The sequence below is a fragment of the Gobio gobio genome (genome assembly GCF_949357685.1).
Source record: "Gobio gobio genome assembly, chromosome: 20".
Classification (NCBI taxonomy): Eukaryota; Metazoa; Chordata; class Actinopteri; order Cypriniformes; family Gobionidae; genus Gobio; species Gobio gobio.
The window spans coordinates 11,025,046-11,044,459 of NC_137113.1; positions in this window are offsets into that span (position 1 = coordinate 11,025,046).

Here is a 19,414-nt window from a genome sequence, read left to right on the forward strand (position 1 = left end):
TCGTCTGGATTTCCTTATTGTCAGTGAAATGCGTAGTAATATGTAGATAACCAGCTAGCTAGTGATAGCTTAGTGACAGCAATAAAACGTCCAATGCCGTCCAATATTAGTTGATAATATCGATAATACGAAGTAAATTTATTTCGTTTGACACCTTTATGGCTGAGATGAGAAGACTTACCTCTATACTGGGCTTTCTTTTGATCGTCTGCCTTTCTCTTTTTCCGTCCCTGTGCACTCGAGGGTTTAGACCGCTTCATTTTTGAAGAACGCGCCAGTGCTGAGCACTAGCCTGACATAACGCCTGTGCTAGACAATATTCACTTTCAATTCAATCTAATAATCAGGTTAAGTAATTAAACGTGCGGCTGAGGGGGCGCCCAAGGATGATCATGTTTAATAAACAGTATGTTTTATTTCGCTTGTTTTAATTCTATGCTTAATGGGAAGTAAGTTTAAGGGCGCCACTAGAGGGCGCCTGGCTGCGCCCCCAACACATTTGTCGCCCTAGGCAACCGCCTAGCTCGCCTATAGCAAACGCCGGCCCTGGTAGGCGGGTTAGGAGCACAATCACAGGCAGGAAGAGCAGCCACAATAACTAGCTCCAGAAGGTGGTAGACGGGAGAGCAGTTCTGACAGAGTAGCATGAGACCAGAGGATACCAGCGATGGCCAGGCAGGATTCCTAGGGTAATGCAGTCAGGTCATTTCAGGAAACTCACCAAGCTTTCAGCTTGGCAAGGAGAGCAAGCTGCCAGGGAAGCTCTACTTGCAGGACAGGAACTAGAGACAGAAAACAAGAGGAGACAAGACCAAAAGGCAGCACAAAACTTAGCACTACTAGTATAACACACGTAGGTATAACGTATAACGAACCAGCAACCACATGAGGGAAAGAACACACCTTATAAAGGGAGCAGAGAACAAGAGGAACAGGTGAACACACTCAGACAAACAAGGAGCAGAGAACATGAGGAAAGGGTGAGCACACTCAGACAAGGCACAGGTGAGCACACAATCAGTTAATCAATGAGGACTAGACAAGGACTAAACAAGGGGGCGTGGTAACAGGAAACAAGGAGGCAGGACACAGGGAGCACATGGCAAACACAAACCAAGACAAAGCCATGTGTTCATGCACAACACAAACAAAGACACATTAAACAAAGACAAAACATACAGAGCTGTCAGAGGAGAACCCTGACATTTTGTTTGTTTTTTAAAAGCATCTATATAGTTTTTATAACTTTGTATTTCTGTTTTAGTTAGTAGGCCATATCAGGTTAAGCTAACGCTTCAAATAAGTGTTTTTTTTATTTTATTTCAGTTTACATTTATTTAATTTCAAGTAATGAAATGGTTTTAGCTAACTATTATAACCCTGATACTTTGATACATTGAATATGTGTCAAATACTGGTCTTTCCACCTGACTATGAATTAAATGGGAATAAAATGAAATACAGTTTATTGTGTAACCAAAAACGAATATATAATGCGTGACTTTTAATTACAACCAAGCTCGAAATACACATTGACTCTTATTTTGAAATGTCTGTGCCTTTTTGAAATGTCTGTGACTATTGCAGTTGCAGGAGCTCATTTAAGTTCAGGAGATAAAATATGCGTTGTTACAACCGTCTAAAACATATTACTATATAAACATCGTAAAGTAAACATTGTCATTATTCATCAGCATTAGTTCATAAACAATTGCCTGGCATAAATGTGCACTATTCATTGATTGTGAGCTGCTCTGGAGCGCTGTATTGGGGATGAGCCTGTAGAAGCGCAACAGCGCCGTGTTTTCCAGCGGTTAGATCAGCACGCTCAAATCAAATGTGTGCATCTGTTACACAGGATATCAGTTCGGACTGGATCTCTTCCCTAATCGTCCCTCCCTAACATTTCCGTCTCGTTTTTATTTGTTGACGAAAATGACAGTTGATTTTCGTCATAGTTTTTGTCATCGAACACTAGTTTTTATTTAGTTATCGTCTCGTTTTCGTCAGTGAAAAAAGGTAGTTGACGAAAATTATGACGAAAATTATTCGTCAACGAAATGAACACTGGTTTATACTAATCTATAAATTGAGGGAAGACACATCTTTTCACATTTTCATATACAACCCCAAACCCAGAAAAGTTGGAACATCTTTAAACAGCTTTCTGTGCGCACAAAGAACTGAACTGAGCTCTCTTTCGCGTCAGATTCATCCATATGTTCTTCTCTTTCTCCCAGACATTTACATTTTTGAACATTTTGTGAGACATGCATCAAGTGTATGCCAAAGAAACAAATCTTTAATCTTTTCAGAAAACTGAAACATACTTTCTAAGTATGGCCATTGGTGCACACACTGCGCCGAGGAACCGTCTTCTTCCATTTTGCTATAAACTGATCAGTGTTCAAAGAAATGTTCATATGACTTGAGAAACTTCATATGACCCTACAAGAGTGATTACTGATAGGCTGTCTGCAAATATATAAAAAATATTTAAAGAAGAAAAAAAATCATCCACTGACTTTCAAAGCTACTACAGAAACGACTTTCGACTTTGAGGACCTTGATAGAAATGTAGTGGATTAAAAAGTACGATATTTGTCTTTCAAATGTAGTGAAGTTAAAGTCAAAGTTTCCCGAAAAAAAATACTCTAGTAAAGTAAAGATACTCAAAAGTGTACTTAAGTACGGTACTCTGGGTATATGTTTGGGTATAAATATGTTTGGGTAAAAGGAACATCCACCAAAGACTCGGGTCATGGCTCACCACTTTGTGCCGAATTTCATAAGAGAATTGTCAAACAATTCCAAAATCACATTTCTCAATGCAAGATTGCAAATCAATACAAGATTGCAAATCAATGCAAGATTGCTTTCACCAACTACCATGCGTAACATTGTGAAAAGATTCAGGGAATCCAGGAAATCTCAGTCCATGTAGGGCAAGGCAGGAGACTTCTGTTAAAATACATGTATGCGTGACCTTTGAGCCCTCAGATGGCATTGCATAAGAAACCATCATGCTACTTGTGTTATATATAGCCTCATGGGCTCTGGAGTACTTGAAAACACACTGTCACTCAACAACACAGTCTGCTTCTGCATCAAGAATGCCACTTGAATCTCTGTTACGCAAGGAGAAAGCTATACATCTGTTCAGTGCAGAGATGGCGCTGATTTCTCTGGGCCCGAGCTCATCTCAAATCATCCAAAACACAGTGGAAATGTGTGCTGCAGAAGTCACATGAGTACACAGTTCACGTTGATTTTGGGAAAAAACATACATTGAGTTCTCAGTTCCAAAGACGAAAAGAACCATCCAGACTTTCATTAGAAAGTGTATAACATTGAAAATGTGCAGCCATCATAAAAAGGGAAATAGGACAACGATGACCACAGACTTTTGAGAAGCTGTCTTGTATCAGACGAGATTGGGCAAAAAGTGTGTTTATATTTACAAAATACATTTAAGTTTGTCAGTGAAAACTTTGAAAATCTTTTATTTGTACTTTTGTCAGTTAAATAAAGGTTAAAGAAAATTAACAAATCACAGATTCTTGATTGTATAGCATTTTACAAAATGCCCCAACTTTTCTGGATTTGCCAGTTAATAAAACGGTCCGTTTTGGCTTCACTTTAGGCAAGGCACATCTCAAACGAGCCTAATGATTTTTATGAGTGAGTCATTGAATCATTCATTCAAACGATTCGTTCAAAACACTGATAGGGTCTACATTCTGGAACGCCACAACAACTGTGTTTTGCTTGGCGATAAGATGAGATGACTTCGTTTTAAATTAATTTGTGTGTGGAGCAAAAATTGACAATATTTCCTCTTTAACGTAAGTTACGCTATAAACTTCTTTACATTGTTGTTTACAAGATATGTCAAATTTTATATTCATGACTAACGTTAGTTCTAAATCGGAACCGAATAATTTTCATGACATCCCGTTCTATTAAAGGGGTCATGAACTGCGTTGTTTTATTGTTTTATGATGTTTCCTGGGGTGCACTTATAATGTTAGAATGCTTTTTACATCAAAAATTGTAATACTTTATAAATAAAAGGCATTTTTCCTATACTGATTTTAGCCCTCTGCTCTGAACGCTCTGTTTTAAGGGGCGTGTCTGCTGTGAGAGTTCAGTGTAAACACCCACTGCGGCGATTGTCTAACGTCTTTCCATTTGAAATAGCTAAGTATTACTCTCTCTTTTAGCACATTTTTACTATTACAGTTCTCATGGTTAACTAATCCTGAAAAGTGTTGCATTACATTTAGATCTATGGCATTACATTTAGATCTGTGGCATTATATTTAGATCTATGCTATTCAGATTGTGGCATGAAAGGTTGCAGTGAGGATTATTGTAGCCAATCACAGACATGTTGAGCGCATGAAAGCAGTTATCTCGTCATTGCAACTCAGTTTGTGTACACTAATGAATGTTTTCATCATAACTAACAGTGCAAACGTGATATAGTTAAGAGATTTGGCATGAGCCCAGAGCTCAGTCACTGATAAACTCGTGCTGTTTGATTGACAGCTGCAGCGCACACTACTCCAGCGATTGGAAAGGGAGCGTTCTTTGATCGCTTTCTTTATAGATTTTTAATCTCTTTAGTGATTCAAAATCAAAACACGAATCAGTCAGAGTGGTAAGGCTCATGATTTTGGTTACTGTACAAAGGTTACACTGGAATCACTCTGGCTAGTTGACACACATACACACACACATTGTACAAAATAATCCAATTTTTTTTAATTCCTTACATTTCTAGTCAGTAAGAAAAACTAACATCACTTAGGTGAGGTTAGAAGGCCAGAAAACATCTATTTTCATTGAATCTGTCAACCACTATTAGTCTGCTGTGAAAATGACCATTTCAGTCTAACCAGCCTTAGGAAAATGACATGGCTTTATGATGACGTGTCTCATGGAAATTGTCATGTTGGACGTTTTGGAAGTAGCTTGTCCAGAATGTTCTCTTCAGGGTATAAGAATACATAACACATCTACTGCATCAGCATGTCTATTGCTTTGGGAAGAAACTGTAGTCTCGAGTGGTCAAACTTTTGATTGAATATGTTAGTCCCATAAACCATGTTTTTTTTTTTAAACATAGGCTTACCTGCCATTTGAAAACTTACAATCACTAGCTTCCAATTTGCACATCATCGAGGAGAAAATGAAGAGAATGCTGAAGTAATGAGATCTAATTGGATGGGTTCCAGTCATCTACTCAGCTTCAATTAGCTACCAATTTACTTCAATTTTGACCAGAGTGTAGATTATTTGTCATTACGGTGCATAATGTTAGCCTTGATGCTTTTCCAAATGGCCCCTAAACTCAGTATGAGTGTTATTTTATTTGAAGAATGAGAACAGCAACAATTACAAATATATTTTAGAAAACTCTTGATTTTCGGGCATGCTGGATTTATATAGATTTCTTTTTAAGGAAGGCACTTGTGATTTCTCAGAAAACCTGTACGATAGTGCTTCATTTACTGGCATTTCATATTAAATTATTTTCAGCATTTTAATGCTGCCTTCACGTTAGAGCGGCACAATTCTGGATAAATTGAGAATCATAATTTTGTTTCAAATCGAGATGATCCTCCCACTATTCTGAACAGACAACTAAACAAAATGGGATGTAATTTACTGGAGGTTCTGACAAAATGTTAATTGCTGCAGTCTATTTAAAAATGTATAATTTGAATTATTTTTAAAATATCTATTTGTATGAATGATTCAATGACTCATAAAGACTTTTTTTGACCGTCACTTGTCGCCACCTACTGGTGTAACAATGCCATCGATATAATCGTTCAACTTTCAAAAGGTGATTTGCTCTATTTTGACCGCTACCGTAGACTTCAGTGTTTATATCCGTTTTATTTATGTACTATAAACTTTTATCCCAGTACTTCTGTGATAACCTGAATAATTTTAAGATAGAAATAATGATACTGTGTGGTTGAAAAGAAGTTTGTGGAGCTGTTTCATACCTAAACATGACAACTGCTTTCTCTGACACAGATCTAAATGTTCGCTGTAATCGTACTTGTTCAAGGTTTAACAGACATAGTGGAATCATTGTCATTTAGGAATAAGATTACATGGGTGGTTGAATCGAGATTGCAATCTTTTAACGATTAATCGTGCAGCTCTATTTCACACGCTATCGGAATTAACATAAATACAAGATTCCTAGTTAAAAAAATATTGGACATGAACACCGTCTCAAGTCATATTTACTACTGGGAAGCCTGGTCATATTTTTGATAACTAAGTTCCAGACGGAAATTCCAGAATCGTTAGCAAGCTGACTATCTAGCTATCTAGCACGGTTAATGTTTATATGGTTGCCAATGAATGGGACGCTAAATATAACTTTGGCTTTTAATACGATTTCTCCAATGAACAGGCGATAATAAACCCATTGTCCTCCATGTTTCCTGTTCTTTCCGACAACGAAACACTTGAATGAGACGAGCTTGTAATCACGACTTTAAAAGTGGGAAGTAGGACATTTCCGATAGCACATGAAGGCAGCATTAATACTACTTTAGCCGCGTTTCCACCAGAGCCATAGAGAGAGAGAGTTGCGACAACGGAAGTTCAAAACGCTTGATAGTCACATGATTCATGTAGACCTCGAATAGTTCCAGGAAGTGCTTTGACGGGCAATTCAAATTGATAGTCACAGTGACAGAACTGCGCTTTTTGGTAATTAATAGTCAATAAATGCATTGATTTTCAATAATTTTATTACACATCGACATGTGTATGTAGCATGAGTATGTAGTTACAGCGATGTTGTTTTTAAAATATATTTTTTTTTAATGATGAATAATCTACACAAGCAGGCTTTAATGTACAAGTTATTTTGATTAAAATGTGCTGATCATTTCAAATCTTACTGATTAAACATCTTACCTTTCAAAGTGCATCACAAACGGTCTGTTCTGCTGTAACTCTATGGCGCGGCTGCTACTTCCGGGAACTATTGAGAGTCTCCGCGAGCCGCCATTGCTGTAAAAAAAACCGTTCCATTGGAGTCTATGGAGTTGTCGCAACTCTCTCTCTCTATGGCTCTGGTTTCCACCACGGGAACTTTCCCCAGAAACTAGGGACTTTGGGGTGGCACTCTGGTGGTTTCGACCGCAGGAACCGGGGTCTAAATAAAGTTCTGGGTAAAGATTTCCCCCTCAAAACGGCCCTGCTTGCGAGGTAATACTTTTTCAAAGTTCAGGAACTTTCGGGGATGGGACTTGGGCACTGAACATGCTGATTGGTTGAGCTCACGCATCATTTTATTTCAACCTAATTGCTGTTGCGGTGCGTTCAGTAAGAGTTGTTTGGTATTCAAATCAACAATGAAGTTTAAAAAATACAACCGATGGACCGACGACGAGGTTCAGGCTTTATTAAGTGTATTTGTGGAGGACGAAATCCAGTGGGCTCTGGAAAGTCATGGGCAGTCCTACGTCACCGGACTAATCTTCACAGTACTTTAGACTGCGATGGAAACGCAGACAGCAGCAGGTCAGGGGGAAAAAGAGTTCCTGGGACAAATTCTTCTGGGTAATTTCGGTGGAAATGGGGCTTCTGATAAAGGATTTTGCTCATGAATATTAATTAGTTCCATGATTGGGCAGTCTAGAAGGTTAACTAGCAGCATCAGCATGATTCCCCGCATTTCTAAACTTGTTCCGTCACCTCGTATTCTTACAATATGTCACATCTTTAGATTGCTTATCATAGTTCATTCTTCAAAAATATATCGCTTACTTGCAGTTGCAGAGAAAGAGAGCGAGGGAAAGAAATGGCAAGAGATTAAGCCTCAAGACAAAATGGCATCATCTGCAATGAGCTGAAACAGCACCATTAGTGTTCATAAAGAGAACCGGAAAGATTGCTGAAGATTAGGCTACCAGATACTGAAAACTGTGTGCTCGCCGACATAATGGGGACTAGTCAAGATTTTTTTTTTTACAGCTCTACATACTGCAGGACATGATCATGTTTAGTGTGAGTATTCATGGCCTCTGACAGCTAGTGAAGTTTAAGTCCCATCAGTATTCCAGTAGAGCATGATGGGAAGGTCATTACTGAATGCAGATAAATGTTACAAGAGATAAAGTACTGACCTCAGATCAGATTTGGAGAATGAAGAAAGGTCAAATTTACATTTTAGTCTCTCTTTCTCTCCTTTCTCTCTCTCTTTCTCTGTCCTCTAAAATGGGATGCAATCAGAGGATTGCTTTGGAAAATAATTGACACTTATGGCAAGGTTATGACTGATGGATGCATGTATACTGTATCCTTTGATTAAGTAAAAGCCAGAGATCATGCCTAGACACATCACAAATACACCCATTTCCCATAGGGCAGTTTTATATGGGAAATGTCGTGTTGTAGTGAATTTTATCCTGCAACACTGCCCTCTTGACATTCTCACCTCAGTTTGTAGAGGATTTCGTCAAAGCTTCTGGGAATCTTTGTATATCATCACATTTTTGAATGGTCTAAAACAGGAAACTGGTTTCAACTGCAGTATGTGTTTAATTAACCGTAAACCAATGGTATTATTATATCATGCTCTACACCTACACCTATAACCGTTATAAAAAAGTAGTTTAATTCATAAATCATGAATGTATGCCATGACTGAAAAGCTATATTCAAATCTTTTGAAGTTGTACGATAGCTTTGTGTGGAGAGCAGACACAAATTTAAGTGAAATATATGTATATTATGAATGAAAAAAAAACTTTACTGCAATTGTTTACACATAATTTTAGGTTAATAGAATATTGAGTTTGTGGAATGTATTTATTGTACTTAATAAATGACATTAGTTAAATGGCCAGTGCCATTATATTTATTTAACACATTCAAGTAATTAGACAATATACGATTATAATAAAATTATAATCATTGTGGATCAACTGTTTCTAAAAAATGACAAACACACCATAAAATGAATAAAAATATCTATATAATAGTTACTAAAATAATTGTGATGTTAACATTTATCTGCCTATTCAATTATTTATTTATTTTTTAATTGTTGAGACGCGGTTACTCGATATAGCGCACAATAGATTTCAACAGTGCCCATCCATTTTTTCTGCAGCATTGATTCCGGAAGTATTTTTTACCATGGGGATTTTTTTAGTCTTTCTTAAAGTATTTAGACATAAACCAAGCCAACCAGCTATGAGGTAAATAATAGAAAAGTTAGATCACAAACTTTGATTTGAAACGGAGTTATTTGAAAATCAGACAAAAATACAAAGGTGCCAGACAGACTGAGTAAACACCTTTGGTGAGGGAAATAACTACAATCCCATGAAGTATTGTGAACAGCATAATCGAAGTAAAATGATGGAGAGATATAAAACTATTAATTTGATAAATTTAAAAATGTAGAATTAGGGTTGCAATTAATCAAATTTGTAATCGTCATTACAATTACGGATGCCACAATTATGTAATCGTTTTTCGTAATCACAATAACAAAAAAAGTCTACTTGCATTATTTTGTGGGCTTAAGATTATTATTTTTTTTTCTTTCTACAGGTTATCTTAAGAGTTTTTTCACATTGTTTTAATTTTAGTTTTAGTATAACATTATAATACCATGCATAGTTTACTTTGGTTTGGTTTCTTTAAATAAAAAAATTATATATATATATATATATATATATATATATATATATATATATATATATATATATATATATATATATATATATATATATATATATTCAGTGAGGAAAATAAGTATTTGACCCTGCTATTTTGCAAGTTCTCCCACTTAGAAATCATGGAGGAGTCTGAAATTATCATCGTAGGTGCATGTCCACTGTGAGAGACATAATCTAAAAAAAAGAAAAATCACAATGTATGATTTTTTAACTATTTATTTGTATGATACAGCTGCAAATAAGTATTTGAACACCTGTCTATCAGCTAGAATTCTGACCCTCAAAGACCTGTTTGTCTGCCTTTAAAATGTCCACCTCCACTCCATTTATTATCCTAAATTAGATGCATCTGTTTGAGGTTGTTAGCTGCATAAAGACACCTGTCCACCCCATACAATCAGTAAGAATCCAACTACTAACATGGCCAAGACCAAAGAGCTGTCCAAAGACACTAGAGACAAAATTGTACACCGCCACAAGGCTGGAAAGGGCTATGGGGAAATTGCCAAGCAGCTTGGTGAAAAAAGGTCCACTGTTGGAGCAATCATTAGAAAATGGAAGAACCTAAACATGACTGTCAATCTCCCTCGGACTGGGGCTCCATGCAAGATCTCACCTCGTGGGGTCTCAATGATCCTAAGAAAGGTGAGAAATCAGCCCAGAACTACACGGGATGAGCTGGTCAATGACCTGAAAAGAGCTGGGACCACCGTTTCCAATGTTACTGTTGGTAATACACTAAGACGTCATGGTTTGAAATCATGCATGGCACGGAAGGTTCCCCTGCTTAAACCAGCACATGTCCAGGCCCGTCTTAAGTTTGCCAATGACCATTCGGATGATCCAGATGAGTCATGGGAGAAAGTCATGTGGTCAGATGAGACCAAAATAGAACTTTTTGGTCATCATTCCACTAAACGTGTTTGGAGGAAGAAGAGTGATGAGTACCATCCAAAGAACACCATCGCTACTGTGAAGCATGGGGGTGGTAGCATCATGCTTTGGGGGTGTTTTTCTGCACATGGGACAGGGCGACTGCACTGCATTAAGGAGAGGATGACCAGGGCCATGTATTGCGAGATTTGGGGAACAACCTTCTTCCTCAGTTAGAGCATTGAAGATGGGTCAAGGCTGGGTCTTCCAACATGACAATGACCCGAAGCACACAGCCAGGATAACCAAGGAGTGGCTCTGTAAGAATTATCAAGGTTCTGGTGTGGCCTAGCCAGTCTCCAGACCTAAACCCAATAGAGAATCTTTGGAGGGAGCTCAAACTCCGAGTTTCTCAAGGACAGGCCAGAAACCTGACTGATCTAGAGAAGTTCTGTGTGGAGGAGTGGGCAAGTGTGTGCAGTGTGTGCAAACCTGGTGAAAAACTATAGGAAATGTTTGACCTCTGTAATTGCAAACAAAGGCTACTGTACCAAATATTAACATTGATTTTCTCAGGTGTTCAAATACTTATTTGCAGCTGAGTAGCAGCAACAAATAAATAGTTAAAAAAGCATACATTGTGATTTCTGGATTTTTTTTTTTAGATTATGTTCTCACTGTGGACATGCACCTACGATGACAATTTCAGACCCCTCCATGATTTCTAAGTGGGAGAACTTGCAAAATAGCAGGGTGTTCAAATAATTATTTTCCTCACTGTATATATATATATATATATATATATATATATATATATATATATAGTCACAGGGTGAGGAATCACACGACAAGGCAGGTTGAGTGAAAAAGGCCCCGGAGGGTGGATTTTAATTACAGTGCTTGTGATAAGGGTGAAAACAGGTAGTGAGCCGGTGCGTGATGGCTGGTGAATCCTCGTCCCGTGTGGTGCTCGATCCTGGTGAAAGTGGGTGTCCCAAACGTGCTCCAGTGAAGTGGGCTGTCGGTCACTCGCTGCTTTCTAGGAGAACAAAGAGAGAGGTTAGTCCAGCAGTACATTCAGCTCGAGACCAGAGTCTGTCTGTCTGCTCATCCGTAGCTGCTTTTATGTCTCCGGGCTGATGAGGTGCAGCTGTGACCGATCAGCCCATGGTGATGAGGTGCAGGTGTGTTGTTGCCAGGGCGACGCTGATTCCTCTGGGTGGACTCGTCACATTCCCCCCCCCCTAAGCGTCGTTCTGGTCCTGCGAACATATGGAGACAGTAGGGGTGAAACAAAGGGAGGGTGGGGAATGACCCCTGACAGACCTGCATAAGCTGTCCATATCCTTGAGAGGCCGTCGGCGTTAGCGTTGGCGGCCCCGGCCCGATGACGTACCTCAAAGTGGAAGTCCTGGAGCGCTAGGAACCAGCGAGTCACCCTGGCGTTGGTGTCCTTGGCGCGGGCCATCCACTGCAGGGGCGCATGGTCGGTGACCAGGGTGAACTTGCGGCCTAACAGATAATATCTCAGCTCCAGGACTGCCCACTTGATGGCCAGGGCCTTCCTCTCGACGGCGGCGTACCTCGTCTCAGCCGGGGACAGCTTCCTGCTGATGTAGATGATCGGATGCTCCTCGCCTTCCTGGATTTGGGACAGGACGGCTCCCAGTCCTGTGTCGGAAGCATCCGTCTGCAGCAGGAAGGGGCAACCGAAGTCTGGAGCGCGGAGTACCGGCGACGACGTCAGGGCTGTCTTGACCCGGGCGAAAGCCTCCTCGAGGGCTGGGGTCCAGCAGACTTTCTCCGGCTGCCCCTTCCTGGTCAGGTCTGTCAGGGGGGCGGCTAGAGAGGAGAAGTTGGGGATAAAACAAACATCGGTAATACCCTGCCCACCCCAAAAAGGCCCGTACCTGGGTCTTCGTCTGCGGTCTTGGGGCGGAGTGGATGGCCTCGACTTTCTTCTCCTGGGGCTGGATGAGGCCCCTTCCGACTCGGAAACCCAGGTACTTGGCCTCGGAGAGGGCGAGGTGACACTTGCGGGGGTTGGCAGTGAGTCCAGCCCGCCGGAGCTCCGAAAGCACCCTCCGCAGACGTTCCAGGTGGTCTCCCCATGCCTCGGAATGGATGACGACATCATCGATGTAGGCCGCCGCGTAGGCCTGGTGGGGCCTTAGGATGATGTCCATCATCCGCTGGAAGGTCGCTGGGGCCCCGTGGAGGCCGAAGGGAAGGGTCCGGTACTGCCAGTGGCCACTGGGGGTCGAGAAAGCAGTCTTGGGTTTAGCGGATTCAGAGAGTGGTACCTGCCAATAGCCTTTGGTGAGGTCCAAGGTGCTGATGTACCGGGCCCTTCCCAACCGATCCAGGAGCTCGTCGACCCGAGGCATGGGGTACCCGTCGAATTCGGAGACTTCGTTCAGGCGTCGGAAGTCGTTGCAAAAGCGGAGGGTGCCATCCGGCTTTGGGACCATCACGATGGGGCTGGACCACAGGCTCCGGGATGGTTCGATTACCCCCAACTTCAGCATTTGTTGGATCTCTTCCTCAATAGCCTGCCGACGAGCCTCCGGGACACGGTAGGGCCGTTGCCGGACGATGACTCCTGGTGGTGTTCGGACGTCGTGCTGTACCACGTTGGTCTGCCCGGGCTGGGTCGAGAACACATCCTGGAACTGACTGACCAGGTGCTGCAGCTCCGCCTTCTGGGCAGCCGAAAGATGGGGGTTGACGTCTACAACCACGGGGTCGGTGATACTCAAGGCTGCTACTTGGTCCCGGGTCCCCACCCACTTCTTCAGGAGGTTGATGTGGTAGAGTTGCTCTGCCTGCCATCGTCCCGGCTGCCGCAGCCGATATGTGACTGGCCCAATCCTCTCGATCACGGTATTGGGTCCTTTCCAGGTGGCCAGGAACTTGCAGGCAGAGCTGGGGACCAGGACCATGACGCGGTCTCCCGGCTGGAACTCCCGTGGTTGGGCTGCCCGGTCGTACCGGCGTTGCTGCGCCTGTTGAGCCTTGCTGAGGTGTTCCCGGACTAATGGCATCACCCGGTCGATCCGTTCCCTCATCTGGTGGACGTGCTCGATGAGGGTGCGATGAGGGGCAGGCTGCTGCTCCCAAGCTTCTCGGGCGATGTCCAGGAGCCCTCGTGGTTGGCGGCCGAAGAGAAGCTCAAAGGGGGTGAAGCCAGTTGAGGCCTGGGGTACTTCGCGGATCCCGAAGAGCACATAAGGAATCATGAGGTCCCAATCCCGCTTATCCTCCGCCGCCACACGTCTCAGCATCTGCTTGAGGGTCTGGTTGAACCTTTCTACCAGCCCGTCCGTCTGTGGGTGGTAGACCGTGGTCCTCAACTGCTTCACCCGCAGCAGCCTGCAGAGATCTGCCATTAGCCGGGACATGAACGGGGTACCCTGGTCAGTCAGTATCTTCGCTGGTATGCCAACCCGGCTGGCCAGCAGGAACAGCTCCTGGGCGATGTTCTTCGCGGTGGCCTTGCGGAGGGGAATCGCTTCGGGGTACCGGGTGGCATAGTCGACGATGACCAGGATGTGTTCGTGGCCACGGGCAGACTTTGGCAACGGCCCCACTATGTCCATCCCAATCCGCTCGAAGGGCACCTCGATGATGGGCAGCGGAATGAGTGGGCTGGGGGGAGGAGTCCTGGGCGACGTCACTTGGCAGGTCGGGCAGGCCTGGCAGAACCTCTTCACCTCTGCCTCCAGTCCCGGCCAGTGGTGGGTGTTAGCTGCGTGGTGTTAGCTGCCCCGAGGTGACCTGCCATCGGATGGGAGTGCGCCAACTCCAGGATGGTTTCGGTCTTGGTCCGAGGAACAACTAGCAATTTTTTCTCCTCCCCCCTCCGCTGTGCGACACAGTATAGCAGGCCCTTCTCAACGACAAAATGCGGGAGAGGATGGGGCCGTGGGAGGACGTCTTTCCCGTCGATGGTCCGCACTTGGGACCAGCAGTGCTTCAGGCGATCGTCCTCCCATTGTTCCTTGGCGAATGAGCCCCCTCCGGCAGCCTGCTGATACACATCAAAGAACGGATTAGTAGATTGGGAGGGGGACTCACCATCTCTCCCGCTGTCGGAGGCTAGTAGCGCTGGTCGGCGGCGGGGTCCTCGCGGCCGTCTCCGTCTTTGACGGTTCCCCTCCTGGCTGACAGGCTGAGTGGCGGCGGCGAGCAGGGCATCGAAGCCCGGCCAGTCTCTCCCCAGCAGTACGGCCACCGGAAGGTCCTCTACCAGGCCGACTTCCACCGGCCAGGTACCTTGGGGCGAAGAGATGGTGATTCGACGGGCCGGCACTTGGCGAGTGTCTCCATGCACACACGTAATGGGGAGGAAGCTCTTCTCGCCTCTTCGGGGCCCACACACTCTTGACTGGATGAGGGTGACCGTACTGCCGGAGTCCAGCAGGGCTCTGAAGTGTCTTCCCTCGATCACCACGTCTGCTTCCGGGGCTCCCGATGGCATCCGCTGGTGGATGATGCAGCCTGCCAGCCACGCACGCGGAGGCGGCATGGGTTCGGCGCTGGGCATGGGCTCGTCTCGCGGCGGGGGAACCGTCGGCCTGCTAACTGGTCGCGAGGTGCCTTCGAGCGGCCGTCGCTCCTGGACCACCCTCCAGGGGAACGGCAACACTCGCTCCCCTGCCTCACGGTGGTGGATGGCATCCGCCAGCTCGATCGCCTCCACGAGGTCCGCGGTGTTGGCCGGGTCTTTCATCCCGACCGCCTGCCGGATGGAACGGGGAAGAGCACGGAGGAGGCGATCGATCACCACCCGTTCCGCTACCTGGGCTTCCGTGGGACTTCCTTCCATCAGCCAATGGTGAGCGATGCGCTTCAGTTCGGCTGCTTGGGCACGGGCTGGCACACGAGGCTTGAATTCCCATTCATGAAACTGTTGGGCGGCACAGATAGATGAGAGACCCAACCTCGCCAGGATTTCCCGCTTGACTTCGTCCTAATCCTCAGCGATCGCACGGGGAAGTGAAAAATAAGCCCGCTGGGCTTCTCCAGTCAGCAAAGGTGCCAGCGCGCGTGCCCAATCGCCCTCTGGCCACTCTTCGCTCTGAGCAGTGGTTTCAAATACCTGCAGGAAAGCCTCGACGTCATCATCCGCCGTCATCTTCGGCAGCAGGCGGGTGGCTTGGGCACGCGGATCAGGTAGCGGAACGCGCTGGGCGGCGGCAACACGGATGGCGGTAAGTTCATCTTCCGTCTTGCCCTGGCGGGTGGCGAGATGTTCCGCGATTTGTTGCTGGCGGATGCTCACCTCCGTGAGGCGCAGCAACACTTCCTCCATCTTCGGGGAGCGAGCGCGCTACTTCCGGGTCCTGGCGTGCAGAAACAAAACAAACAGAGAAGATTAGGATTTTTGGGTGCGGTGAACCTGTCGGTGATTCCTCACGCTTCTGCCCGCATTCTCCACCACTGTCACGGGGTGAGGAATCACACGACAAGGCAGGTTGAGTGAAAAAGGCCCCGGAGGGTGGATTTTAATTACAGTGCTCGTGATAAGGGTGAAAACAGGTAGTGAGCCGGTAGGTGATGGCTGGTGAATCCTCGTCCCGTGTGGTGCTCGATCCTGGTGAAAGTGGGTGTCCCAAACGTGCTCCAATGAAGTGGGCTGTCGGTCACTCGCTGCTTTCTAGGAGAACAAAGAGAGAGGTTAGTCCAGCAGTACATTCAGCTCGAGACCAGAGTCTGTCTGTCTGCTCATCCGTAGCTGCTTTTATGTCTCCGGGCTGATGAGGTGCAGCTGTGACCGATCAGCCCATGGTGATGACGTGCAGGTGTGTTGTTGCCAGGGCGACGCTGATTCCTCTGGGTGGACTCGTCACAATATATATATATATATATATATATATATATATATATATATATATATATATATATATATATATATATATATATATATATATATTTGACATTTGAGGCTTAAAGCAACACTTTTTTTTTTTAAATAGGTTCATTTTCCAACTCCCCTAGAGTTAAACAGTTGAGTTTTACTGTTTTCCAATCCATTCAGCCAATCTCCGGGTCTGCCGGTAGCACTTTTTTGCATAGCTTAACATTGATCATTGAATCTGATTAGACTGTTAGCATCTCGCTCAAAAATGACCAAAGACTTTTGATATTTTTCGTATTATAAAACTTGACACTTAGTTACATTGTGTTCTAAGACCGACGGAAAATTAAAAGTTTGCTGCCGTACCATGAACAGCAGACGCAATGATTTTATGCAGCGCCTGAAAATAGGCTAACTTCCGTCAACATAACCAACGTGACAACCTGCTTGCACAGGGAGCGTGGGGACTATTTTCAGGCGCTGCGTAATATCATTGCACCTGCTGCACCCATGGTATGGCAGCAAAGTTCTTTGATTATTACGCAGGAATGAAAGTATAGTTCCTAGCCATATCGGCCTAGAAAATCGCAACATTTCATTTTCCGTCGGTCTTAGTACACAATGTAACTACAGAAGAGTCAAGTTTTAAATGGTCATTGTCTTTGGTCATTTTTGAGCAAGATGCTAACGGTCTAATCAGATTCAATGATCTATGCTAAGCTTATCTAAAAGTGCTACCACCAGACGCGGAGATCGGTTGAATGGATTGGAAAACAGTAAAACTCAACTGTTTAACTCTAGGGGAGTTGGAAAATGATATTTTCAAAAAAAGTGGAGTGTTCCTTTAATGGTACAAAAGCAATAATAGTTTTTCAGGAAGAGTGTTTTCAGCTTGTTTATTTTGATATAACAATATAACAGTAGCATAAAGCTATTCAAAACATCATTCAATGTAACTTGTGATAATCATAATTAATAATCGCAATTTCAACTTCAAGGGAATAATTATTGGTGTAATTATGATTTGTGCCATAATCGTGCCCTATGTTGAAAAATATTTTTGTATATATATATATATATATATACATATATACATATATATATATATATATATATATATACATATATATATATATATATATATATATATATATATGTATATATATATATATATATATATATATATACATATATATATATATATATGTATATATATATATATATATATATATATATATATATATACATATATATATATATATATATATATATATATATATATATATATATATATATATATATATATATATATACATATATATATATATATATATATATATATATATACATATATATATATATATATATATATATATATATATGTATATATATATATATATATATATATATATATATATATATATATATATATATATATATATATATATATATATATGTATATATATATATATATATATATATATATATATATGTATATATATATATATATATATATATATATATATATATATATATATATATATATATATATATACATATATATATATACAATCAATTCCTTATTCCTTGTTATTGTTTTTTTAATTTATTTTGAAATAAGTTGAAATAATGAGGGCTGATGGCAGAATTACTCTCTGCTAGCAACTTTGTATTTCGCAGTAAGGTTGTCTTTAGAGGTTTATAAGTTATCATTAAAAATCAATTTCTATATGGAGAAAAAGAATGGAGTTTTTACTTCTGGAACCCGACTGTTGCACTCTATTGCAATAGACTACTTTTGTCGTGCATTTGTCATTTTTGGAACTTTACCTGCATTGCTGCAAATATTCCTGAAAGAAAAGAGACACAGAAGACAGATAATTCAATTCAAGTTTATTTGTGCCGAGCCTTTCACAATAAATATTGTTTCAAAACAGCTTTACAGAAAATGCAGGTTTTAATGATACAATACCTTTGGACATTTAACTAATTAGACATCATAACTGTTTCATTCTGTGCTGATTTCTGGTGTCATATTAAACTCACTTTGAAGGATACCCAAACCTATATTTGTAAAAACAAATGGAAATGCTGTCAACATTTAATCATTACTTAATCATTTCATTCCTATTTTGTTTACCAGTGTACAATTGTGGTTTAAAAATGGCAAACAAATGAATAATAATATCTATATAATAGTGTATTGTAACAAAAATGATTGTATTTTTTATATATATTGTCTGCCTATTATATTTTTTATATTGTTGAGAAGTGGTTTAGGGAGGACTTGGAATGTAGTGCACAACTATAATGGACCACTTTTTTTTGGTGCATTTTTTAATATTCTTAAAAAAAATCACAAAAGACAGAGAATCATGCAGGTTTTGAATAACATGAATGTGAAATGATGAAAACATTTCCTCTGAAACGGCACTGAGCCACATTTAAATACAGCACCGCAGTGGCACTATGGTGGTTCAGGAGAAAAATCACTAACGTTTTGTTTCTTTATGAGATTGCATTGCCCTCTCTTTCTCTCACATCCTTAGTTAAACACACAATAGTGAGGTGTGTGGAGTCTTTGATTAGAAAATGCTTCATTTCCAGACTGAGGGTTTTTCCTCCTTTATTACTGCCTGTAACCTTCACTGGGACTAGATTATTTCCCTTGTTGCTGCTTATGATGAAAATACTACTTCGCAATCTGTGTAGGACTGATGGAAGAGAGGAAAAAGAAAGGAAGGTAGGCGGGAAGCTGTAAGTGAAAGTTGACATCCAATCCGCATGTCCGCGTTTGTGGATGTAGAGTTCCTGTATGTACAGGAAGGAAGAGGATTAGGTTATCTCGTTTTCCCATTGTGACCCACAATGTCATGACTGAACATATGAGATGTTGATCATCAAGCTGATTGATCCTTGACATGAATGGTATTGGATATCCAAGATAACAGCA